Source organism: Cydia splendana, unplaced genomic scaffold (genome assembly GCF_910591565.1).
Source record: "Cydia splendana unplaced genomic scaffold, ilCydSple1.2 scaffold_149_ctg1, whole genome shotgun sequence".
NCBI lineage: Eukaryota > Metazoa > Arthropoda > Insecta > Lepidoptera > Tortricidae > Cydia > Cydia splendana.
Window position 1 is genome coordinate 1 of NW_026946864.1, and position 24,201 is coordinate 24,201.

A 24,201-nucleotide genomic window follows, 5' to 3' on the forward strand; every position below is an offset into this window, starting at 1 on the left:
TTGATCACCCAGTACACAACGGAGCCTGGACGTCACAATACACTAAAATACATTTTATAAATAACATAAAACTCGCCAAACTGTGAAGTTTGATGGCGAGATACGCTCTTTTTTATGCAAGTAACTTAACCTATTTGGGTCACACCCGTTTTATAGTATCTAGTACTTGAGACTCAAGTTGTAAATAATAATAATAATGAAAAACGGGTTATATTATATGTACCAGAGTCGTTAACTTTTATCGTATTGTCCACAGAAGTGATCTTTTCTAAACACGTGTTTGACCCATTTACTTAATTCTAACAAGTTTACAGCTAGTTGTTTCTGTGATTTACATTATGATCTCTAAATTAAGCAACAAACAAATGAGCATTTATTTTACCTTACCTATAGCTATTTGACGGTGACTCATTAGTCTCATTACCAAGCAGAAAACCCTTTAACTTAGACTTTAATATAGTTTTGCTTACTTTGGGAGTTTGCCGTAGTATACTAATGTTGTTGAATATTTTTGGTACTATATGTTGCGACATTCTTTTGCCATAATAGTTTGTAGTTTTTAATTGTATTAGTTTTTGTTGTACGTACACGTACACGTACACGTACACGTCTTGTATTATACTTATTGCTAATTTTAAGAGAGTATTTTATAAGAGTAATAATACCGCATTCTTATTTACTTGTGTTCATTTATAAAAAGTAAGGTGATTGAACTTCCCAATTTTACTTTAGTTAAAATAATTCAACAATTGTGACGTCACTACCGGTCAGCCCACCTCACCTGACGAACAGGTGGAAGTGGTCGAGATTGGAGGGGCGATGGTCTAATAAAAGGCCTTGCACCTCATTAAAGCGACCATTATTATCTGAGCAACCTTAGGAGTAAGACCTTAACAGCCTATGCTGACAAAAAGTGTCCTAAAAGTGTATTATTGTCATTTATTGTACGATGGTGCTACTAATATTACTGTAAATAGCTAAAGTGCTGATAGTTTAAAAAGTGTGCTGTGTAAAGTTATAAATAAACGATAAATATGAGTATTTTACAACGAAGTTTCTTTTCTACAACGAAGACCTCAGCCTTCCTACTACGAGTTACCACGATTAGCGCTCAAAAGGAAGCCGAGCCCTAACATCAGAAGTGCGCAAGAGAACCTGAAACGCCATGTGGATTGGATGAGCAACAAGTTATATTTGCTGCATACATTAAAACACAATTCAACAACCGAAGAAGAATCAACGTGTTGCCAATTATCGGTGGCCAATTTACGACACGAGCAGTAACTCATTTGGTTAACGTTTTAGTAAATGTTGTTGTACACAATATTATCTGGTGAGACGCTTTCATTTTGACAAATTTTAAGTTTGAATTGATTTATTTTAGAAAAAAAAATTATGCATGTGCGATGAGCGTTGTGATTAAATATACTTAAAGTAACCACAAAAATGGTACTGGGACATCTTAATACTTATCTATACAAAGAAAACTTACTAAAATCATCGCCAGTGGTTGTTATTCTTGTAATGCATTCTAAATTCCGTATAAACACAATAAGTCACACAGTAATCGAGTAATAAAAGCAATCAAAATCTTTCACAACAAAGCAAAAACTAATGATAAAAAGAGACAATATCACTACATCGCCAGCCACTCACATTTAAGTAAACATTTAACATGGAATTATGAAGGCACATAGCTCAAACAAGTTATCTACCCACATAATCCTAGAATTGCTAACTTGAATGATAATAGTAAAGTAATACCTATTCAATCTTATTTGTAACCGTGATTACAAGCTTTTTGATTTTTTTTTATGAATGACATTAAGATAATTTAACGGACAACTTTTAAACATTTATTTCGAAACCAGTTTTAGAATACATTAAATATGTGGGCGATAAAAGGCTGATATTATGATGAGGGTGATGAAGAAATTAAACATATTTTCTTGTTAATAAATATCATTTATTCTATACAACGCTAACAAAATATTTATTCTACGTGAATTAATATATTACGTTTATTAGTAATTCGCCATACTTTACGAGCGAAATCGTTGCATAATTATCAAATTTTTATCGCATATTTTCGAATCAATTTATTAAGTATGAATTTTGAAAATTAATCAACAATAAGTAACATAATATTAAATTACATAACTGATGCACATTTAGTATACCGCGTAAATCAATATCTCTCAGTAAAATCCATCAGAATACAGCTTGAAAGTCAAACGTTTAAATAAAACGGTACAACCAAAACGTACGTAGAAATGTCAAAATTCTGCTTATTTTATTTTGCTCAACTACGATCCATTTCACGGTGTAAGTAGCTGTACTGTTGTTAAAAGTTATCACCTCCAAATACATTTACTTTAATATATGGCAATGTTATGAATATCATTATGCATTTCATTCATATATATATAAACAAAATTAAAAATATCGAGGGTTGCCTGGTGAAAGCCAATAAGTATGAGAAACCTAGTTTGGAGAAAAACGATGTTAAAGGTTTATGGTCATCAAACACTAATTTTTGATAAATAAATTTGTAGTTTTATAATTTCTTCGTGTAGGTAATTTTATCCACTTTAAGTTAATTTGTGTTTTAGTTATGTAACTCATTTAGTTTTCCTGTAAAAAAACGTATTTTACCAAAGGGTCTCGACTTATTGGGTTTACGCAAAAAGAAAAAAGCCGTCAATGTTACTAAGAGGTTTTATTACTTATAAAAAACTCAAAAAAAGAAGTAAATCTACAAGTGACAACGGAATTATTATTCATCTGAATCATTTGGTGCTTTGCCAGCAAATGTTTTTAGGCTTCTTATCCATCCATGTTACTCCTCAGGTATAATTGGTGTCCTGCACATGGTCTCAAAATTTTTTTAAGCCGTCAATGTTACTAAGAGGTTATAATTACTTAAAAAAAACTAAAAAAAAGAAGTGAATCTTCAAGTGAGAACGGTATTATTCTTCATCAGAATCTGAATTATTTGGTGCTTTCCCGGCAAATGTTTTTAGGCTTCTTATCCATCCATGATACTCCTCAGGTATAATTTGTTTCCTGCACATGGTCTCTAAATCTTTTTTTTTAGCAATGCTTATAGGTAACTGACTACTGTATCTTGGCTCTAACTCTTCTGGCCATGGCATTGCAACTGATGGTGGGTTAGACTGTCTCTTAGCTCTTGTTCTAGGTGTATTTGGCTTTTGTCTCGAAACATCTAACTGACGAAAATCCTCGGACATGTCGTAATTGAAGTAAATTTTGAAATCTCCTTTCACGTACCTAATCCTTTTAATTTTCAGCCAGTTCACGGCCTCATTCGTGGTATCATTGGTTCTATTATTTATTATGGCAGCATTTAGTTTTTTTAAATCTAATATTTCGTTATATTTAAACTCTTTCACTTTATAGCTATCGATTTCAATTTTTTTCTTTTCTTCGCCAGTGGTAACGATTTTTGTTTTTTTATTTCTAGCAAATCTAAAGACATTCTTCCAGTCAGAAACGCTATTGATAGATAAGTTTTTCGATGCGTGTTCAATAGCTGCATGCATCGAATCCACTTCCATTTGGCTATGCCCACTTTCGAGAAACTTTTGCTCAATTATTTGTAGGTGGTCTATCTTTTGTACTGCCCAGAGTAAGAGAGCGGAAATATATTGATTTCGGTTTTGGCCGCTGCACGTATCCGAAAAAATGCTTAATTCTGTCACGGTTTTAGGCAATTCAGACAAGTAGTAGAAAAGGCAAGTTCCAATTTCACAACTGCCTTTATTACCATTTATTTCACTCCAGCAAAGACAGTAAGCATTATTTGGGAGACTGGCTTCATAAATGGTAAAATTGAAGAGAACCAATTTTCTCATGTAATATAGTAGACTTTTCCCGCCATTAGGTATTTGCAAAACTGCCTGTAAGTCCATAGTTATTGATATAAACGTTTTGTCTACATTAGCACGAGCTTTGTCAGCGTCTTTAGCATTTTGACAGACCGTCTTCCGTTGTACATGCTGTTGGTAATCATCTTCTAGCTCTTCTTTCGACAGAGCTTTTTCATACTTTGAGCAAACGTTACAGAGATCTTTTTTCGGACTGAAAAAGCTGTAATTGTATTCTTCATTAAAAATATCACGGTACTTTGACTCTGAAACCGGCTTTTTATTAGTCTCTTTACATGAATCTTCATACAATCTGTACATGTTTTTAACCGATTTAGCGTCAGGGTAAAGGTATTTCTTCTTACTGTCTTTACGACAGTAATGAGAATCCATTACAGGAAAGCTCTCTATGTGATCCTGGACCCGTTTAACATCTTCTATTTTAGTTTTATTTGGTGGGCTTTTCTTGCCACGTTTATCATCCTCGACATACAATCCTAATGAATCTTTTTTATTTACAGCATCGGAGATGACATCTACACTAATGCACAATGTAGCCTGGAAAAATTTTTGACAAACTTGGATTTCGTCATTGTCTTTTTGAAAGAAACATTTTTTACTATATGAACGCTCCTTTTTATTAGATGCCTTCTGTACTTTTCTAGTTTTAACAGGCTGAATTTTTATGCAAGAAAGAATAAAGTTCTTTCTTGCTCGGAAATCCATACTGTAGAAATAACGGCACAAACTGCTACGTTCTTCTTCGGAAAACTTTTCAGTACATTTGAATTGGCATTTATCACATTCAATAGGCTTTGGAACTTTAGCAGGACGCTTAATGCCTTGGGTCACATAAGGTAGCCCTTCCATTTTTCGCTTTTTGGCGATATTTATTTTCCATTCAGATGGCTTAGCTTGCTTACGTCGCTTCAAGGGTTTGACACGACTCCAAACTCTGTCTAAAATATTGTCTACAATAAAGTAAACAGTGTCTTCCACTTGTGAACGAACACCTAAACTTTCAGGGATCATACTGTCATTGCAGCTAGAGTCAGTTGGATGTAATACTTTTAATGGATCGTCCTCTGAATCTGGAACACAAGAAGAAGAACTTTCTATGCATTCACCTTCTCCAGAACTACAAACGTTGTTAAATATCGACAAGGAACGTTTCTGCTGTTTGCATGGGCTGGGAGTTTCAGGAATAATAATATCATGGCCGGAATCATTTTGCTGAGGTGTATCGTTTTCTGAATCTGAATCTTGAACATAAGCTGCTGCTGAATAGTCACCTTCTACAGAAATCCAAACTCGATCTAAAACTTCATCAATCAGCACCATAAAAAAGTCTTCCTGTTTGGAGAAAGCATTCGGACTTTCAGGAATAAAATCAGAGTCGGAATCTATTTGCTTTGGCGAATAGTCCTTAGGATCTGGCACGTAAGTGGGATCTTCATCCGAATAGTCACTGCCAAATAAATTACTTTCATCATCTGGAAAAAAATATAAGCAAAATAAATTAAGTTACATATTAACATAGTTAACGAATGGATCCTAATATATTTTTTTTATATAATCTTCAAAAGACTTACTTGAGTCTGCCGTAATATTATCATCGGTGACAATATTGTGCATTTGGGCGGCGATATCAATTTGCTATTCATCAAGATCGGAGGAGTCATTGTCTGAAAATGAATAAATTAAAGTATGAGTGCCAAAAACACAATAACTTAAAATCATTTACGGGCAGTAACGGGATTATAAACTAGGGTAAGTACAAATAAGGGCATACAAAATACATATTATAATTATTGATCTTATCCATAAGTACAATAATGTACAGGTATTTTGCGGACTATTTTGTACTTTTACAAGTACGCGGGAACTTACGAGGTTAATGCACAATGTACTATTACGGATCTTTAAACCATGGAAACTTACCATCATTATTGTTTTGCAGGTAACATCTTATGTTTTCGTTTGCCGTTGAAACACTAGGTCCCGTCATAGAAAATCTGTTATTAGAACCACCTGATCCCACTGGAACGCAAAAAATAATCATTATTATTCAATAATTTAAGCAAGCATAATTTAATTTAAACTACATTTTTATTGTTTTGTACGGTAAGCATCACTCAAAGTCGCGTGGTTCGATTAATAGTTAGTGCTAAATCCCGATAAGCTCGCTCAAAGTCGCTCTAAATGAAACTACAACAATTAAAGGGGTGAGTGGTCAAACCCGATAAGTCGTAATAATTTGTGATTGATACATGAACGTCATTTAATTTACCTACAGTTACAATTTCTCAAACACATTTGCTCCACTTATCGGGTTTGACCACGCAACCCTCGCACTGCTTTTCGTAATTTATTAACGGTTTCAATAGCTTAGACTGATTTATTGTTATTTAAACACAGTACTATAAACACGAAGTATATCGTTCAGGCGATTAGGTCATAACATGATTAAGTATCCTTATTTTGTACGACAATTCTAAATGTATTTCTAGGTTAGAAAATTAGATTTTACCTGTTTCTAGCCTGTTACTGCAGGCTAGTTGCACTAATTTTCTGCCTCGGTCACCCATCGCACAACTTTTAACACATACACAACCTTCATTGATACAATACACAACTTTTAACAGCTATTTTCAATTAAAATAATTATGCAACGACGAAGCGCAGCGCTTGCGATCGTGTGAATCTCGTAACTAGTCATTACCTGTCGAGGCGGCGCATGACCTTGCGGTCGTCAAAAATACTTATTGGATTCTTCTCCGAACAACTTTTTAAAGAAATTTGTTAAAGGCCCGTGCGAGAATCCGATAATTAGACTAAAATAAATATTTTTAATGAATACTTATTATAAGTTTGTTTATTGGGTTACTCTTTTAAATAGTTTGTACGTTTAATAAATAATATCGTAAAAGTAGAATCCGACAAATGCTTTAAACGTATTTTAATTCTTACTAAAATCGTCTTAAGGTTCAAATCGTAATGAGGTAAGACCGGGTAAGTAATAGTAACTGGTTCTACATTGTGTGTTTACTTGAATTTAGTGTAAATTACTCTGCACTAAATACCTATAAATGTGTCTTGTGTGGTTCTTCCACTAAGTAATACTAAAAACTGAAGCCTTAAATGTACTTGTAGTATTTAGTTCTAAATTAAAACTTCAAATCAAGTACTTATTGGGTTAACAGCTCGGCATATTTCCGTGATACACGTCAAATCCGCTTATCCGATATTACCATTAGATTGAGCGATATCGAATCAATCTAAAACTTTCTTTACATTAAAATCTCACTTTTCGTCACTTATTGGGTTTCACCAGGCAACCCTCGATATATATATAGGTACATGTGATCAGTATTAATCATACTTTATTTGTATGTACTGTAATAACATTAGTTGTACGTTAAGCAAATAATTAATATTTTATTAATAGAAATAACATGTGTGATAAATAGTAGCCTCAGATTTCTGTGTTTTGTTGTAGAAGTACGTGTTGTTGTGGCGCCGCCCTGCTTTTGGATTCTAACACACATCAGGATTTACAACAGGAGGAAACCGATTTAAATACAAAGATGCAAAAGAGACATTAATTTACGAGTGTTTAAACTTAACGTTATGTAAGTACGTATTTAAGTAGCAATGATTCAAGTGATCAGAGGAGACATAATGATATGTTGTAGGTACTTGTGATTTGTGATTACTTATCTCGTATTAGTCAACTACACTAGGTACTAGTTACAATAGTAGTAGTTACTTATCAAGTTACAAATTATCATGAAGCCAATCCAAATCTGACAGATGTCCTTTACATGGTAACACAAAATGACAAATCATAAATCGATTCATTAAGGACAAAGTACAAAACCACAATATTGTCATCTCTTTAAAACAGCCAATATTTTGCTATAATGATACTTATTACAAAAAAAAATGTAGAGACCATTTAATGAAGAATACCGTTTATTACCAATCCAACCAAATAATGTTTTTTTTTTTGGAAAAACCCTTTAGCATGCCATAGGTAATATTCAGTCATGAATGAAAATATGAAAATTCCACACAAGATAAAAATCCGAACAGAGTGATTGAGTGAATATCGCTTTTTGAACTTTTACTATTGTATAATTTTTGCAAATTCAATTTAAGATCCTACGTGAACAACTATCTATAAAAACAACCACGTTAAGTAATGTGTGTGCCACTTACTTAGATTCATCAGAAGGATCTAGTCTAGTAACTGGGCTATTGAAAGATTTGAAAGTATAAACAGTTGCCACTTGTTTGGATGGTTCAGAGGGACTACTCCAACAAATGGGCCATTAAAAGGATAAAAGTTGCCACTTATATGGATGGTTCAGAGGGATTAATCCAATAACTGGGCCGTTCAATAAATGGGAACCATAGTCTGCCGGCCACTTGCTGTAACGAATCTGAAGGGCTTCAGTGACTGGGCCGTCCAACTAACTGGTTCCCTAAGCTCAGACTTTATTTTATCTGCCACTTGTTTGGATCGGTCATACAGATTTAGTACAACAACTGGGCTGGTAAATTAACTGAGCATTCCTTATTTTTAAACCGATTACTCGAGCACGAGTTTCGGCTCATCAATTGATCCTTCTCATCCTAAATTCAAGTTAATCTTTGTTTAGCAACGTTCAAGACAGGTTCAACTTCGTGTTTGGTCTTCATGTGTAATATGAGTTAAGAAATAAAGTACAGAAATTTAAATAGTATAAACAATAATACAAACAATTTATCATTCCAAACATCAAAGAAATACTATAGCTTTAATTTGAACTTAAACAAATTAATAACAGCTTCTATTAGAAAATATTTAAAATAGCTTTTATGATAATAAAAAGCTTATTGAAGCTTATTGGAGATGCGGGATTGGTAGAGGCTAGACTGCAGAGCCTTGAACACCGTAGAAAGGTAGCTTGTTTATCGGTATTCTACAGGATACATTTCGGGGAGTGTGCGATGGGATTACATAATCTAATCCCCCCATCTCCGTTCTGCCACCGTGGGACTAGACGCGGACTTGCGTTTCACCCTTACGTCGTTACTCTGCCACTGATTAGAACTAAGCGCCATGCATCCAGCTTTATCATGCGAACGGCTAAGGAGTGGAATTCACTTCCTGCAAATCTATTCCCAGTCCACTATAACTTGGATCTCTTTAAATCGAGAGTGAATAGACATCTTTTAGGTAAGCATGTTCCATCCTAGACTGCATCGGCACTTACCATCAGGTGAGATTGTGGTCAAATGTTTACCTTTTTCCAATAAAAAAAAAAAAAATATAATATTAAATTAAAAGCACTTAAACTGTTTGTTTGTGTTTGTGTTTCTCTTCTTATTTTTTAAATTGATCATTAACGCTTTTTGGATGAGGTGGAGACTTTAAACCACAGTTTTTTTTAGTATTCTCATCTTATGTAAAGCTTATGATGCTTACTTAGTCTTTGTTTAGAAGCGTTAAACTTCATGGTTGGTTCTCATATATATTAATGAGTTATATTGAATCAATAAATTCCATAAACAAATTATGATCATTTAATCACTTTAGATACCAAAGAACTAATTTAAATAGAATTTCACTTACCTTTAGTAAATAGGAAGTATGCTGCGTAGTGTCACTAAATATAACTAAACCCAAGATTTACAATTCAGCAAATTTAATCAATCGTAATAATCGGTATTAACCGACAAAAGATGTCAAAAAAACTACACTTAGGTACATAAAAACTTAACTAAATGCATTATAAAAGAAGGCAACCGGGAGGTTTTTCTTGGCGCTTCTTTTCCACCAGAGCCTTTCCGAAGCGTCGGTAAACTCATTTCTCCTTTGGCAAAAATAAAAACATACAAAAAAATATTAAAAATAAAAAACCAACATTAATTTAAAGGTACAAGCAAGTAAATTTCTTTTTTAAAGTACTTGTGAATTAAAATGGATTGAAAATAATTAAAACATTCAAACCCCTAGGATCAATTCTATTATTGAATTATCACTTGATGTCAGAATGACCGAAGCAAAAGTCATAAATAGCCGTGTTAGCGGGAACTAAACAATAATTTTATTACACTGTTTAAAATACATTTAATTTTTATTTCCAAGTGTAATTCATTTACAGTTAAATGTAACATTAATCTAAAATCATAAGAAAAAATCATGATCGTACATAAGACAGAAACATTAATTATGTTGAATCTTTGTTAACATAAGTTAAAATAATCTATAATTCATAAAAAAAAAATAACAATATGATACCTGCTGTATCTGACATACAAATCAAGCAGTAAACTCAATGAGCCGTTGTAATTGTTTTAAATCAATCTGTACTTTTACTAGTTACAACTTAATTAATACGAACACTAAGTGTCTCTGAGCACGAGCCACTGGTCAGTATGGCCGTGTTAGCGGCTTTCCAAAAATAAGAGTAATAATACCGCATTCTTATTTACTTGTGTTCATTTATAAAAAGTAAGGTGATTGAACTTCCCAATTTTACTTTAGTTAAAATAATTAAACAATTGTGACGTCACTACCGGTCAGCCCACCTCACCTGACGAACAGGTGGAAGTGGTCGAGATTGGAGGGGCGATGGTCTAATAAAAGGCCTTGCACCTCATTAAAGCGACCATTATTATCTGAGCAACCTTAGGAGTAAGACCTTAACAGCCTATGCTGACAAAAAGTGTCCTAAAAGTGTATTATTGTCATTTATTGTACGATGGTGCTACTAATATTACTGTAAATAGCTAAAGTGCTGATAGTTTAAAAAGTGTGCTGTGTAAAGTTATAAATAAACGATAAATATGAGTATTTTACAACGAAGTTTCTTTTCTACAACGAAGACCTCAGCCTTCCTACTACGAGTTACCACGATTAGCGCTCAAAAGGAAGCCGAGCCCTAACATACATGTGCAACCTCTAACGAGCTTCTGTTCTAGAGACGTGTGCGCCATAAGGCTGCACGGCGCGCAAGACACCAGCCTGCAGGAGATGGTCGTAGCCTCTGTGTACATGCCGGAGGCGGACGACCCACCACCGCATGTCATGACAAGGCTGGTCAACTACTGCGAAGAAGCGGGGCTCGAACTCATCGTGGCAACCGACTCGAACGCACATCACCCCCTATGGGGCATGGAAACAGGTAACGAGAGAGGTAAGAAGCTTGTCGAGTACCTATTTACTACAAACCTCAACCTCCTTAATACAGGTTCGAAACCGACATTCATAAACAGGTGCAGCAGAACAATCGTTGACCTGATCCTAGCATCTGAAGGAGCTTCGAAACACATCTCAGGCTGGCATGTATCGGAGGAGGTGTCGTGCTCAGACCACAGGTGGATTCGATTCGACATTCAGGTAAAACACTCACAGCAGTGCCTAGAAGGGACCCACGCAAGACTAATCGCGACCTCTATACCCTGCGTTTAAACACAATACTGGAACAGCAGGAGGGTCCCCCGAAGATAGTAGGCACAGTTGAAATAGAAGAACAGGTAAGCACCCTTACAAACACCATCTTGGATTGCTACCATCAGGCATGTCCCTTAACTACCCCATCAATACGAAGTGGAAGGAAGAACAACTGGTGGGGACCTGAGCTGGAGAGACTCAGGGGCAAGATGAGGAGACAACTAAACAGAGCTATGAACACTGGCACTGACGAGGACTGGGATAGCTACAAGTCCACCAAGGCCAAGTACAAGATACGTCTCAGGTACAGAAGCACAAACTCCTGGCGCAAATTCTGTACAGACATTGAGACCACCATGCAGGCTAACAGGGTTTTTTATTTAGTCGTATGGCATTAATACAATTCATGGTTGCTTTACAAATTTACAAATTAATATCTAGGTTCTTCACCCAATGGGCTGCGTTTTCGCTTAGCTTAAGTAAGTCCAGAGGATCTCCTGGGTACTTTCTTTTTGGGCACTCGTGGACAATGTGGGAAATGGACTGTAAAGGTGCTCCACAGTCGCACTTCGGTGTATCTCGCCACCCACACTTAAACATAAATTCTCCGGATCGCCCGCTTTCAGTGCGGAGTCTATTTAGTTGGCACCATTCCCGTCTCGGGGCCGAAAAACCTCGCGGTTTGTGGGTGGGATCGTAACTAGCATGGGATGCCCTGGGCAAGTTGGTAATCCAGTCCTCTCTCCATTTCTCCTTGATGTTAAAACTGCTCTCTTTAAGTTCCTGTGCTGTATTGTATGGTGGATGTCGGGATTTTAAGCGTAGCCTAGGAGGACAGAAAAGTTCCGAGTAGACGGGCAGCTTTGGATTGGAAGCAATTTTGTTTGCTTCCTTTAGCAGGGCTTGTTGTCTCCTAAGGTGCGGCGGAGCAATGTGGCTCAGAGCTGGCAGCCACGGTGTCGGAGTGGACTGTATGGTACCGGTTATGCACCGCATGGTTTTTCGCAGCTGGACATCAACCTTCTCCACATGCGCGCTATTGAGCCATACGGGTGCGCAATATTCGCCAGCGGAATAAACTAGGCTGAGTCCCGTCGTACGGAGCACGTCAGCGCTGGCAGTGGAGGACTACCGTCTAAAACCACCAACGAGTGCCAGAGGTGCCTTTAGATGGGGTGCCGCAGGGTCGCTATCAGCATTCGACCACGTGCGCCCCAGCGGGCGGCCTGCAGGCCGTGGGAATTTTGGGTGCCAATTGGTCAGCACCCCAGTCCTGTGAGCTTTTAACCGCAGGGACTCCCCCGGGGCCCTGCGCAGCCCACTACGGCGGAGGCAGCAGGCGCGCATAGCGCCTGGCTCTGCCCCCAGCCCGTCGTCGGCGGAGTGGATGCGCGTCAGGATCGTCCTCGCGCGCACGCTCCGCTGCCTCCTTCTGCGACATAATTTCGTCACTGAAGGAGGCCATCGCCTTCCATGCCTCTTCGCTGTCGAGCATGGCATTAACAATGCTCGCCAACGAAAGGTCTGCACCTAGTGTTGCTTGAAGGGTGGCCCGCTGGGGCCCCCATGCAGGGCACTCCTCGAGAGTATGACGCGCTGTGTCTACAGGTGCGCCACACTCATGGCACATGGGGGATTCCTCCCTCTCTATGCGGTGCAGGTACTTACCAAAGCATCCATGGTCAGTAAGTATCTGCACCATGTGGAAAGTTAGCGTTCCTTGCCTCCTTTCCACCCAACGTTCTAGATGCGGCAGTACTGCATTTACCGTCATCAGTCCATATTTTGCATCGTTGAGCTCTGCCCTCCATCGGCGAAGTGTTTCCACTTGTGCAGATGCCCGGATATTTCGGACTTCTTCTCCATCTGGGAACTCTGCCGCCGCTCTTCTCCCAGCTCTGTAGCGGTGAACCTCCGCAAGAATGTGAGCCTGAAGGTCCCAGGGAGGGTCTGCAGCCAGGATCGTTGCCGCTGTAAACGATACCGTACGATACCCACGTACAGCTCTCAAAGATATTGCCCTCTGTGGTCTGCGGAGCAGAGCCCTATTGTCGGCAGAAAGGGCATCAACCCATATGGGAGCGCCATATAGGGCCATACTCCGCAGGACACGAGAGTAAAGGAGTCTACATATTGAATTTGGCTCACCCACGTTAGGAAGCAGCCGGCCGAGGGCTGCAGCTGTGGACATCAGTCTAGGGGCAAGACTGTCGAAGTGCGCCTTAAATTGCCAGCGGCCATCTAAAAGGAGGCCAAGGTATTTCATTTGGGCCTTAACTGCCACTACCTCCCCATTCACTCTAATGTTGGCATTACGAGGGGGTCCTCTCCTCGGACCATGGAAGAGCAGAACTTCCGTCTTTGGAAGGGATACCCCGAGGCCCAGCTGGTGGATTCGTTCAACCACAAGTGAGGTCCCAATGGTCACCTTCCTCGCTGCATCTTCATATGAGAAACCCCGGCACGTAATAAGAGTGTCATCTGCATAGGCCAACACATTCATTCCTGGCAGGACTGGACCCCGTAATAGCCAGTCGAACCCTACATTCCATAACGTGGGCCCCAGGACAGAACCCTGAGGGACACCCAATTCAACCGGTCGCCGAAGAAGCTCACCATTTCCGTCTTCCCACGCTACGTAACGATCTTCCAGATAGTTGTTCAGCAGCCGCTGCATATAGGTAGGTACTCTAAAGAAACGAAGTGCCTCCTTAAGCGTTTCGAATGGGAGACTGTTAAAAGCGTTCTTGACATCCAAGGAGACTGCCAGCATTACATTTCCGCCATCTGTAGCCTCTCTTGAGAGCGCTTTCAGGTGGTCTATTGCGTCGACTGTCGATCGGCCCGCACGAAAGCCGAATTGCTTGTCAGAGAGGTTTGGGCCCACTTCTTCCAGGTGTCGGACGAGGCGGTCAGCTAAGATTTTCTCAAGCAGTTTACCCACCTCGTCCAGCAGCACTATGGGTCTGTATCCAGACGGTTGACCACTCGGGCGACCCTGCTTGGGGATCAAGCAGACCCTGCCTGTCTTCCATCGCTTCGGGAATTGTCCAGTACGAAGACACTTGTTGAAAAAATCCTGGATCCAGTCCACCCATGACTCTGCGGCAATAAACAGTAGTCGTCCGGGCACCCCATCTGGTCCTGGCGCTGTGCGTCTCTTACGAAGCCGATATAAAGCTTTCGTCATTTCTTCGTCTCTTATTGGCGGAACATCTGTCTCGTCATATGTCGTTTCGAGGGAGGGGGGCGCCATTATAGGAGGATCATGTCCCAGCGAGACCGGGAATAGAGCTTCCATGATCCTTTCTACAGCCTCCCGTGATAGAGTCTCGGTCGCAGGGGCACCTTGTGCTATAAGCTTCTTGCGTGCAGTTTTATAGGGGCGTCCCCAGGGGTCTCGACTTAGGCTGGCCAAAATTTCCTCTCTCGCCCTAGCTTTCGACTGACTGATTGCCTTCTGCAGTTCTTTCCGTTTTTCCCTGTAGACACTTCGCAGGTGTTCTTCCATTACAGGGTCTAAACCATAGCGTCTCCGATAACGCACGTATGCTCTTCGAGCAATATTGCACACCGTTCGTAAATTTTCGATGTCTGGTGACCACCAATAGACGTGTTGGCTGGGTGGTTGCCGCCGAATCCGAGGCATGGCGGCATCACATACCTTAACCAGAGAGTCGCATAAGTGATCGGCCAATTCATCTACCGAGGACCGCTCTACCATTGCATTAGAGGTCGCCCAGCGCTGCACAAGTGCTGCTTCCCGCGCAAATTCCCGATCCATTTTCGTGCATGCCCAACGTACAAATCGGCTGTGCCCTCTGTTCGGTGTCGTCGTTACGGAAGAAGGAGAGACAGCGAATCGAATATAAAGATGGTCCGATAGGGTCTCCACTTCTTCTTCCACTTTCCATCCCTGTACTCTTCGCGCTACGGCAGGTGTAGCAAATGAGACGTCTACCACAGATCCTCCCTGATACCGTACGCAGGTCCGAGAGGTTCCTTGATTTAACAAGGCCATATTTGAGTGAAGAGCCCAAGTTTCAAGGGCCCTACCGCGTGGGTTCGTGACGGTATCACCCCACACCCGGGATCTCGCATTGAAATCGCCAAGAACTAACATAGGCTTCGAAGACCATCTGCCGACCACCGTCCTGATAGAGTCCAGGAAAAGCTCAAATTCTATCAAAGAGCGATTGGGAGAGAAGTAAATTCCCAGAACAACATACTCCCTCCAGCTTGCTGCAACAAATCCTGTGCCTCTCTCAAGAAGTGTTAGCGGATACTGCCCGCCCGGACGCACAGTCACCGCCACCAGACCATCCAAATCGCCAATCCAATGTGGTTGAGACGGAATAAAATATGGCTCACAAGCCACTCCTATATCGACCTGCCACTGCATCATAGACTGTAGGAAAAGGTCCTGGGCTGCGATGCAGTGGTTAAGGTTAGTCTGAAGGAATTCAGTACGCGAGCCTTGATCCATTACTCTTGCATATTGTTAATCTCGGCATTCTCTCGTTCCTTAGGGGGGCCAGCACTGGAGGCAGTCCCGGTCCGTGAGGCCAGCTTTCCCGTTACAGGTGTAGGTTTACATCGTGGGCTACCCATCACATGAGCGTGGGGCCTATTTGTCTCTGCGCACACAACACACTTAGGCACCCGTACTGAGCAAGCTGCTGCTCGGTGCCCTTCTTCACCACACCGATAACAGAGATGCTCCCTACTCACCTCAGACGGACACAATGGCTTCGTATGTCCGACACCCATACAGCGATAACATCTCATTGGGAGCTGCTCCAATGCGACTACGCGCGCAGAACTCCAGCCCACTAGAACGCGTCCTTTTTCTACCAATATTTTAGCCGCAGCTACGGGACATCTTACCACTATGGCACCCATTCCCCCAGGACCGCGTTGGACCCCACCCGCCTTAACTAGATTGACAGCGCAGCCCCCAATCCTGGCTACAGCCGCTATTACACTTTCGGTTGTAGCAGAATCGTCCAGATCCATTATACGCACAGTGGCACACTTGGTGGGCCGAGTGACAGCTGCAACCCCCTCTAGCACTGGACGCAGCTTTTCCGCTAATTCGTCGGCCTTGGCGGCTTCAAGCTCCTTTGGAAGTTCAACCATCCTCGCTCCTGAGGCAGTTTGTCGGAACTTAAGGGAAGGAATGCCCATGTCCCCGAGGTTAACTCCTGCCACGGCCTTACTCATTACATCAAAGTAACTCACCCCTCTTTCAGCCGCTTCCGGTTGTAATGAAATGACAACTGCCGAAGTTGTAGGGGCCTTCAGCTTGGGTTTGGGCTTGGCCTTGTTTTTATCGGCCGTTTTCCTCGTCTCTGGCACCACACTAGCTGCAGGTGTCTTTTTTGGCTTCTTTTTCTTTTTATTGCGGACTGGAATAAACCCGTCCTTATCTGCCGGGCCTTTTTGGTTGCTCTGCGCTTGGTGACGACTAGTTTCACTCGTCCCTGCGGTTAGTGAACTAGCAGTAGCAGTCGGTTGCCACCGAGTAGGCGCTTCAGTTCTACTCACCACTGAACTGGCAGTGGTATTAGAGTTCGTCTTTAGGCTCTGAGTTTGTAAACTTAGTTTCTTGTCTGCAGCCAACGGGGGCCGGCATGGCTTAGGTGGAAGAAGACGGTCCTCAATTCCTGCAAACCGCGCGTTTATTATATTTCCTACGGAGGATATAATCGACTTCCTGAATTCCTCTATTCCATCGCTGTCTATTAAGAGGGCTTTACTTTGAGAATTAGTCTTCGTGTCCGCCGAGAGAGAAGCTCTCATTTCTGCATAGTCACGCCGGTAGGCCTTCATCTCGGTCTTCATATTTTCAACTTCCCGCCGCAGTCGGTTGTTATCCGCTCTTAGGCGGCGCATTTCTTCCGCCTCCGACCGGGAGGCAAGGACATTTACAATATTGTTTAAAGCAGTAATTTCTTCTTTCAGGTCCTTACTGTTTTTTCCCCTCATATTTTTAGTCATTTCTGTTACCGTCGTCATTTTGGCTTTCAGATCATTGACAGATATGTCATCGGCTGAGTCAGCGATGTGAGCCAAATCTGCCCCTGAGTTGGCCAGTTCTGATGGAACCGTCTCTTGGAGGCGTTTTTGCCATTCTCTGTTAGCGGCTTCTTCACGCGCCTCCTCCTCCGCGGCACGAAGTTCCGCCCTGGCCCGACTTAACTCTGACACCCTGTAATATGGCGATTGTCCACTTTTAGTGTTTAGCAGTAACACTTTGGTTTACTGCGACATAAACGCGTATTGCTTGTGTCAGCGCAACCTAACGTGTATATATAGGCAGGCATTTAGAGAATATACGTTCTTATACTATCACACATAAGGTGTTTCAATACATACTCCCATCACCCGCTCGAAACCATAAACAACAACAACTCTATCCTGTTATTTGATGGCGACCCAGACCAGCGAACCAACGAACTAATACTCAAGAAAGAAGAAAAAATCTACCAAGACTACAACCCAGATAACCAATCCCACTTCCAACGCAAGAATCCACGCAGTCAGAACCAACCACCATTAAGAACCAAGAAAAAAGAAGAACCACCCAACATCAAAAAACGGAAACCAAGTTAAGAAGAGAAATCAAGAAGAGCGAAGATCGAAGAGCGTTGTCCAGGGTTTCCCGGCTCGCAAACCAAGAGGTGTCCAGGGTTATCCCGGCCCACCATAATCATCGGAAGCAGAGCCAGCCAGCCATATGAAGCGTCAAGCGAGTGCCACGTGGAGGTGCCAGCTCGCCAGGCCGCGCCAACAGCTGCCAAGAATGCCGGTCGCGAACTCGCACCGGACCGGACGAAGACGAAGCCGAGGACGGCCAGCCACGCAGCAATAGGATGTAAATCCTACGTGTAATTTAGTATTTTATTTAATTTTCTCTAAAAGCCAGCATTTTTCTTTTTCCAATTCAGTAGCAGTCATATTTAAATCATTCATAATTATTAAAGGTTGTCGCTAAACTCAATTTCGTTTCGAGCATAAATAATTTTCATAAGAAGTCATAATATAATATAAAAATTAAAAGTGTCGAATAGTGTCCTCAATTATGTATGTTGCAATTTGCAGCGCGTGCCACACGTTGTGCGCACGTCGACAGAAAACTTAACTAGGCCGCGAGACTTTGCCGCGAGTTAGAATATTTTAATAAGCGATGAATGAAATTTGATACATCGCATAACGATTAAGTAATAAACAACTCAATTCAATAAAATTATTTAATTGTTTTTGAGTAATGATTAATACTTTAGCTACGTGTCGGACTGATCACCTGATATACAGCGAAAGTTTGATTTATTACATAATTTTTTTTTTGAATTTTGGAAGTTAAATAAAAGTGTTTATTTTATAAAAAACCTTACAGTACGGTACAAGTTTGAGAAGTTTTAAGGAGTTTAATAGGCACATTCGTACAATGTGACCTTATAGCTAGAGCACTAGTCCTTCGTACTTGATCATAGTGTGATATACAGTATCCTCCGTGAAAGTTGTAGGAGACTTTTAAGTCTTAATGTATTTGTGTCTCTAGGTACAGGCAGAGCCGTACAGCCTGGCCTGATATGCCGCTATTATTGTGTTTTAGGGTGACCATGCCCTCGGGTAGCCAATCCCGCGTGTAGTTATGAAGTTCGGGTACGCACGGGAGCGTAGCCCATGATGTATTGATTATAGGGTGACCATGCCCTGGGTAACCATTCCCATTAATTATGTTAGGAGCTTAGGACTCCGTCTTAATATGGCATTAGTTATTTTTATTACGAGATTTATAGGGTACCGTAACTATAAACAGCGAGAGTGAATATTTTAAAGTTGAATACCAAATGTTTTTAAATGTTTTAAAGTTAAATAGTAAATGTCTTAAAGATGAAGAATAGGTAAATGTTTTTAAAGAAGAAGATTTATATTTTATGAGAAAAGGAAGTAAATTAATATTTTAACGTTTGAGAGATGATAACATTTTAAGTGAAGATAATATTTTCTTATTAAAAGATAACGATATTTTTTTACAAGGACTACGACATTAATACGACACATAAAGTCAAGCTAAATAAAGATTGTTTGCATTATACCTATTTAGGTATCGGGGTGACCCTATTGGGAGATGAGGTAAACTAAGGTTACTTTACAACACCGATTTATTCTAACTCCAATTAATTATCTCAGAAGGTTACTAAATAGATTTTACACAAGGTCGGGACAAGGACCAGGCGGCGCCGCGATATCGCACTAGTTAATTAAGTAGGTATGTGCGCACTGTATGCCTTGCGCTGAGCGACTGACCGGGCTAAATGCTCCTTCGAACTGTACACCGAAAATGCTGACTCTAAATTGCGTCACCGCCATGTCCCTACATCATTCCCCCCCTTTTTTGAAGAAAAAAGGAAAAGGATTGTCAAAATACAACAATACCAAATACATAGAAAAATATCGAAGCTAACAAAACAAACTTACTCGCTTCGAGTGTGACACATACCTTATCATGCTAAGGTTCAAAGAATGCTTACATTGAATTTATCGCTCACATTTTAAACAAGAGCTGTGAAATAATACCTGTACCTATTGTATTACATTCTGATTACACACTGAAATAATACATTGTTGTTTTATTTATAATAAACATGGTGGTCAACCTCTGAGAACTTGAACAATGATAACAACATGTTAGGTATTACACTTACTTAACTACAACACTTATTGATACACTTGTTGTGGTGGATTAGTCTGAACGGTATGCACCTTCATAGCTGTGGGTGGTAAATTTCCGACAGTTTTCTGCACCCATGATCTAGCACATTGTTTACATTTCACTCTCAAAAAATAACATAACGCCAACAACAAAATTATTCCCAACGCGATTAGTCCAATTCCGACATAATTTAGTTTCGATTCCACCTGATTAGATAAATTTTCCACTTTCGCTATCGCAATAGCATTATGTGTGTTACTGTCGTCCTGCTTTCCCTGGGTTAATCCCATTTTTACAATTTTCCACAATAACTTTACTGACAGGAAATCTAACTCTGACGTCTAACAACGTGCTGTACTGATTGTATATTGAACACGTTTATCTAAAACATCTACTTAAATATGTTACAAAAACTTAAATCAGTATATTTAAATCCTATCCATTATCACGTATCGCCTCGATACGTGTATAAAAATCAAAACACTGTCGCAACAACTTTATGACACAGTATATAAACTCTTAACTACGGTGCGGGACTCGCGTTTCAGAGCCCGACTTGAAACTGACAAAAAATCCGGTATAAATTACATTTGAATGTAGCCATCCACCCTGTGAAGTGGCTAACCATATACTACTTTCGGCAAGTAGAAAGTTTACCTCCCCGAAATAAACTTTCTACCCCCGGGGTCCAGGCTCCATCCAGGAGATGCTAAATTAAAAACAAAGTAGTGGACCCGAATTTCACGTTTTCCAAGAAATCTCAATACCTTAAAATGTGCCACTCGTGGGCAACCTCTCCGCACGAGTGTCCTTATCCGCAATGTAACCCTGCACTACATTCAATATGGTGAAACAAGTTGCTATACTCCTTATACTTTAACTGTGACATATTACACATGATACAATTTTATTCATCAAGCAAAAATCTAACTGGCCTATTTATAACTCGTCCGCTCCGCGTGGTACGAGTCAAAGGCGTTGGCGTTTGAGACACTAATGGCTGTATAGGCTCATTTGTGTTCAAATCCGCATTCCTACTAGAATTATTACTGCTTTCAGGTGACTCGTCTAACAAAAATGCTGGTTTCAACCTGTCAACTGATATTTCTACTTGTCTATTGGGCAACTGAATTTTAAAAGTTTTTGACCTCCTATTCAAAACTAAATATGGTCCATCATAATTGGGAGTAAGCGGCTTCTTTACTAAATCGTTCCTTACAAAAACATGGGAACATGACTCTAATTCTTTGTGTACAAATATTTTTCTCGAATCGCTATTCTCTCGTGACACGGGACGAAGGTTATCTACTACGGATCTAAGTCTCTCTACGTATGAAAAAGGGTCATTAATATTTTTTTCAGACTGAGTATAAAAATCACCTGGCAATCTTAACACATGACCGTAAAGCATTTCAGCTGCACTTACCTCGTTGTCTGATCTGCACGCTGTTCGGAGTCCTAGCAAAACCGTAGGTAGCTCGTCAGCCCAGGATGCGTTGTCAGCTAGCCTGGCTGTTAAAGCACTTTTGACTACGCGGTGCCATCTCTCCAAAATCCCGTTGCTCTGAGGGTGATAGGGTGTTGTACGTACCTTGTGAACCCCTAAAAATTTCATTAAGTTCCTAAACAAGTCACTTTCAAACTGCCTACCCTGATCAGATGTGATTAAACTTGGACAACCGAATCTACATATCCAATTTCCATAAACTACTCTTGCGACTGTCTCCGCTGTCATGTCAACGATTGGTATGGCCTCGGGCCATCTGGTACGACGATCTATCATTGTAACTATATACCTGAGGTTTTGAGCTGTTGTGGGCAAAGGCCCCACAATGTCCACATGTAAATGCCTAAACCTTTCTGCGTCTTGAAATTGTCCCAATTTCGAAACTGTATGCCTATTTACCTTTGCTCTCTGACACTGCACGCACGCTCTTGCCCATGTGCCTACATCTTTATTCATGCCTGGCCAAAAATATCTCTGGGCTACCATCTTGCGCGTGGTCCTAATACCCGGATGACTAATGTGATGAATGGCCTCGAACGCTATCTTCCTGAATTTTTCCGGTAAATACGGTCGAGCATTCTCACCTGATATTTCGCAATATACCTTCGTATCCGAGTTTGGCATACCTAACAATTTAAATTTCGCCCGGTTTGCTGTAAACAAGTCCGCGAACTGCTTATCGGTTTCCTGTGCTTGCGCAACTTCTTCGAAATCGATGACTACAGGGCAAGCTATTGTTTCTACACGTGAAAGCGCGTCAGCAACTATATTCTGCGAACCGCTAATGTGTTCTATCTCGCTCGTAAATTCGCTGATGTACATTAGCTGTCTCGCTCGACGTGGCGTCTCTTTTGCTGAACCTACTTTTGTTAACGCTACTGTAAGAGGCTTATGGTCCGTATACACTATCAATCTCCTGCCCTCTACCATATTTCTGAAATATGCTATAGACATGTAAATTGCGGTCAACTCTCTGTCATATGTACTATACTTCTTTTGTGCTTCTGAAAACGCTTTTGAGAAATAACCTAGAGGTCTCCAAATATTACCTACTCTCTGTTGTAAAACGCTCCCTGCGGAGGTTCCTGATGCATCTGTCATAAGCGCTAGAGGGACGTCTGAAACCGGAAATGACAATGTAACGGCGCTTTTTAGGCTCTCCTTACACTGCTCAAACGCGGTCTCTGCTGCACTGTCCCATTCAATTTTAGACTGATCCTTTTTCTTCGAATTATGCAAAAACTTATTTAAATGACTCTGCACATCCGCCGCTTTGCCTAAATGTGCTCTATAAAAATTAACCATCCCTAAGAACCGTCTGAGTTGTTCAACGGTTTCGGGTCTCGGATAGTCTATAATAGCCTTAACTTTATCGTCGCGTGGTCGCAGTCCGTCTGCTGACACCGTATAACCTAGAAAATCTACTTGCGACATTCCAAATTGGCACTTGCTCAAATTAATTGTCAAACCTACTCTGTCAAATCTTTCAAATAATTTGCTAAGATGTTCCCTGTGTACGTTCTCGTTCTCCGAGGCTACTATTACGTCATCTATATAACAAAATAAGGATGAACTCGCGCCTTGCTCATCGGTAATGGTCTCTATGTCTTGTAGCTCAGCGTTCATGAAACGCTGAAATGTCTGCGCTGCATTACGCAAACCGAAACATAATCTAGGGAACTCAAACAACCCAAAAGGTGTGATGATCGCTGTTTTTTCGATGTCTTCCGGCGCGACCTCGATGGCATGATAAGCGCGATTGATATCTAGGGTGGAAAATAGTGACTTACCTGACAATCCGTATGTGAAATCTTGCAACCTGGGTATCGGGTATCTGTCCGGCTTCGTGACAGCATTCAGCCTCCTGTAGTCTCCGCACGGTCTGATCTGTCCGTCCTTCTTCGGAACTACGTGTAGCGGGCTGGCCCAGGGACTCTTACCCGGCCTGCAAATACCTAAATCTTGCATATTACGAAATTCCTGCTTTGCCTGTTCGTACCTATCTCGCGGCAACGGCCTAGCACGCGCATATACCGGAGGTCCTGAAGTCTCTATATAGTGCTTTACACTGTGTTTAGCAGGCTCTTTAAACGATACAGGTTTTATTATGTCCGCGAAACGTATTAGGATGTCACGGTATGGGTTATCATCCCGAATACATTTTATGGACGCGTGCTCGCAATGTACGATGGATCCAATACATCTTAAATTTGTCACTTTATCCACTAAAATTTTGCAATCTAAATCTACCATTAACTTATGAGTCTTTAAGAAATCCGCACCGAGAATTGGTCGAGTCACGTCGCACACTATAAATGTCCACCGAAAAGCTCTACGCAGTCCTAAATTGAGCTCTAATGATACCGCTCCGTAAGTTTTTATTTCCGTGTTGTTAGCCGCGTACAGTTTATAATTGTTACACTCGCGACGCTCTGTGGCACTAATTCGGTTAACCGGTACTATGGACACGTCTGCACCAGTGTCCACTAAAAAACTCATGCCACTATTGAAGTCTACAACGCACAAGCGGTGGCTTTCCGTCCTCGGCTCCACGCACCCACCAGCCGCCTCAGGGTGCACCGCATCTAGTTTCCCTGCGGTGGCTGCCAAGCGTATGCTGTCGGCGGCGCCACGCCTGCCG

The 24,201-nt window shown here is 40.9% G+C and overlaps 1 long non-coding RNA gene across 1 annotated transcript; it reads right to left on the bottom strand.

Annotated features, from left to right (window-relative positions):
* Nucleotides 1-5,005: 5,005 nt before the first annotated feature.
* LOC134805534 (uncharacterized) lies at nucleotides 5,006-6,576 on the bottom strand. The gene is made up of 4 exons (XR_010146313.1): nucleotides 6,418-6,576; nucleotides 5,829-5,927; nucleotides 5,480-5,572; nucleotides 5,006-5,380 (listed from the first exon to the last, which is right to left on the bottom strand). It is a non-coding gene; the product is annotated as an uncharacterized LOC134805534 (long non-coding RNA).
* Between the last annotated feature and the right edge of the window lie 17,625 nt (nucleotides 6,577-24,201).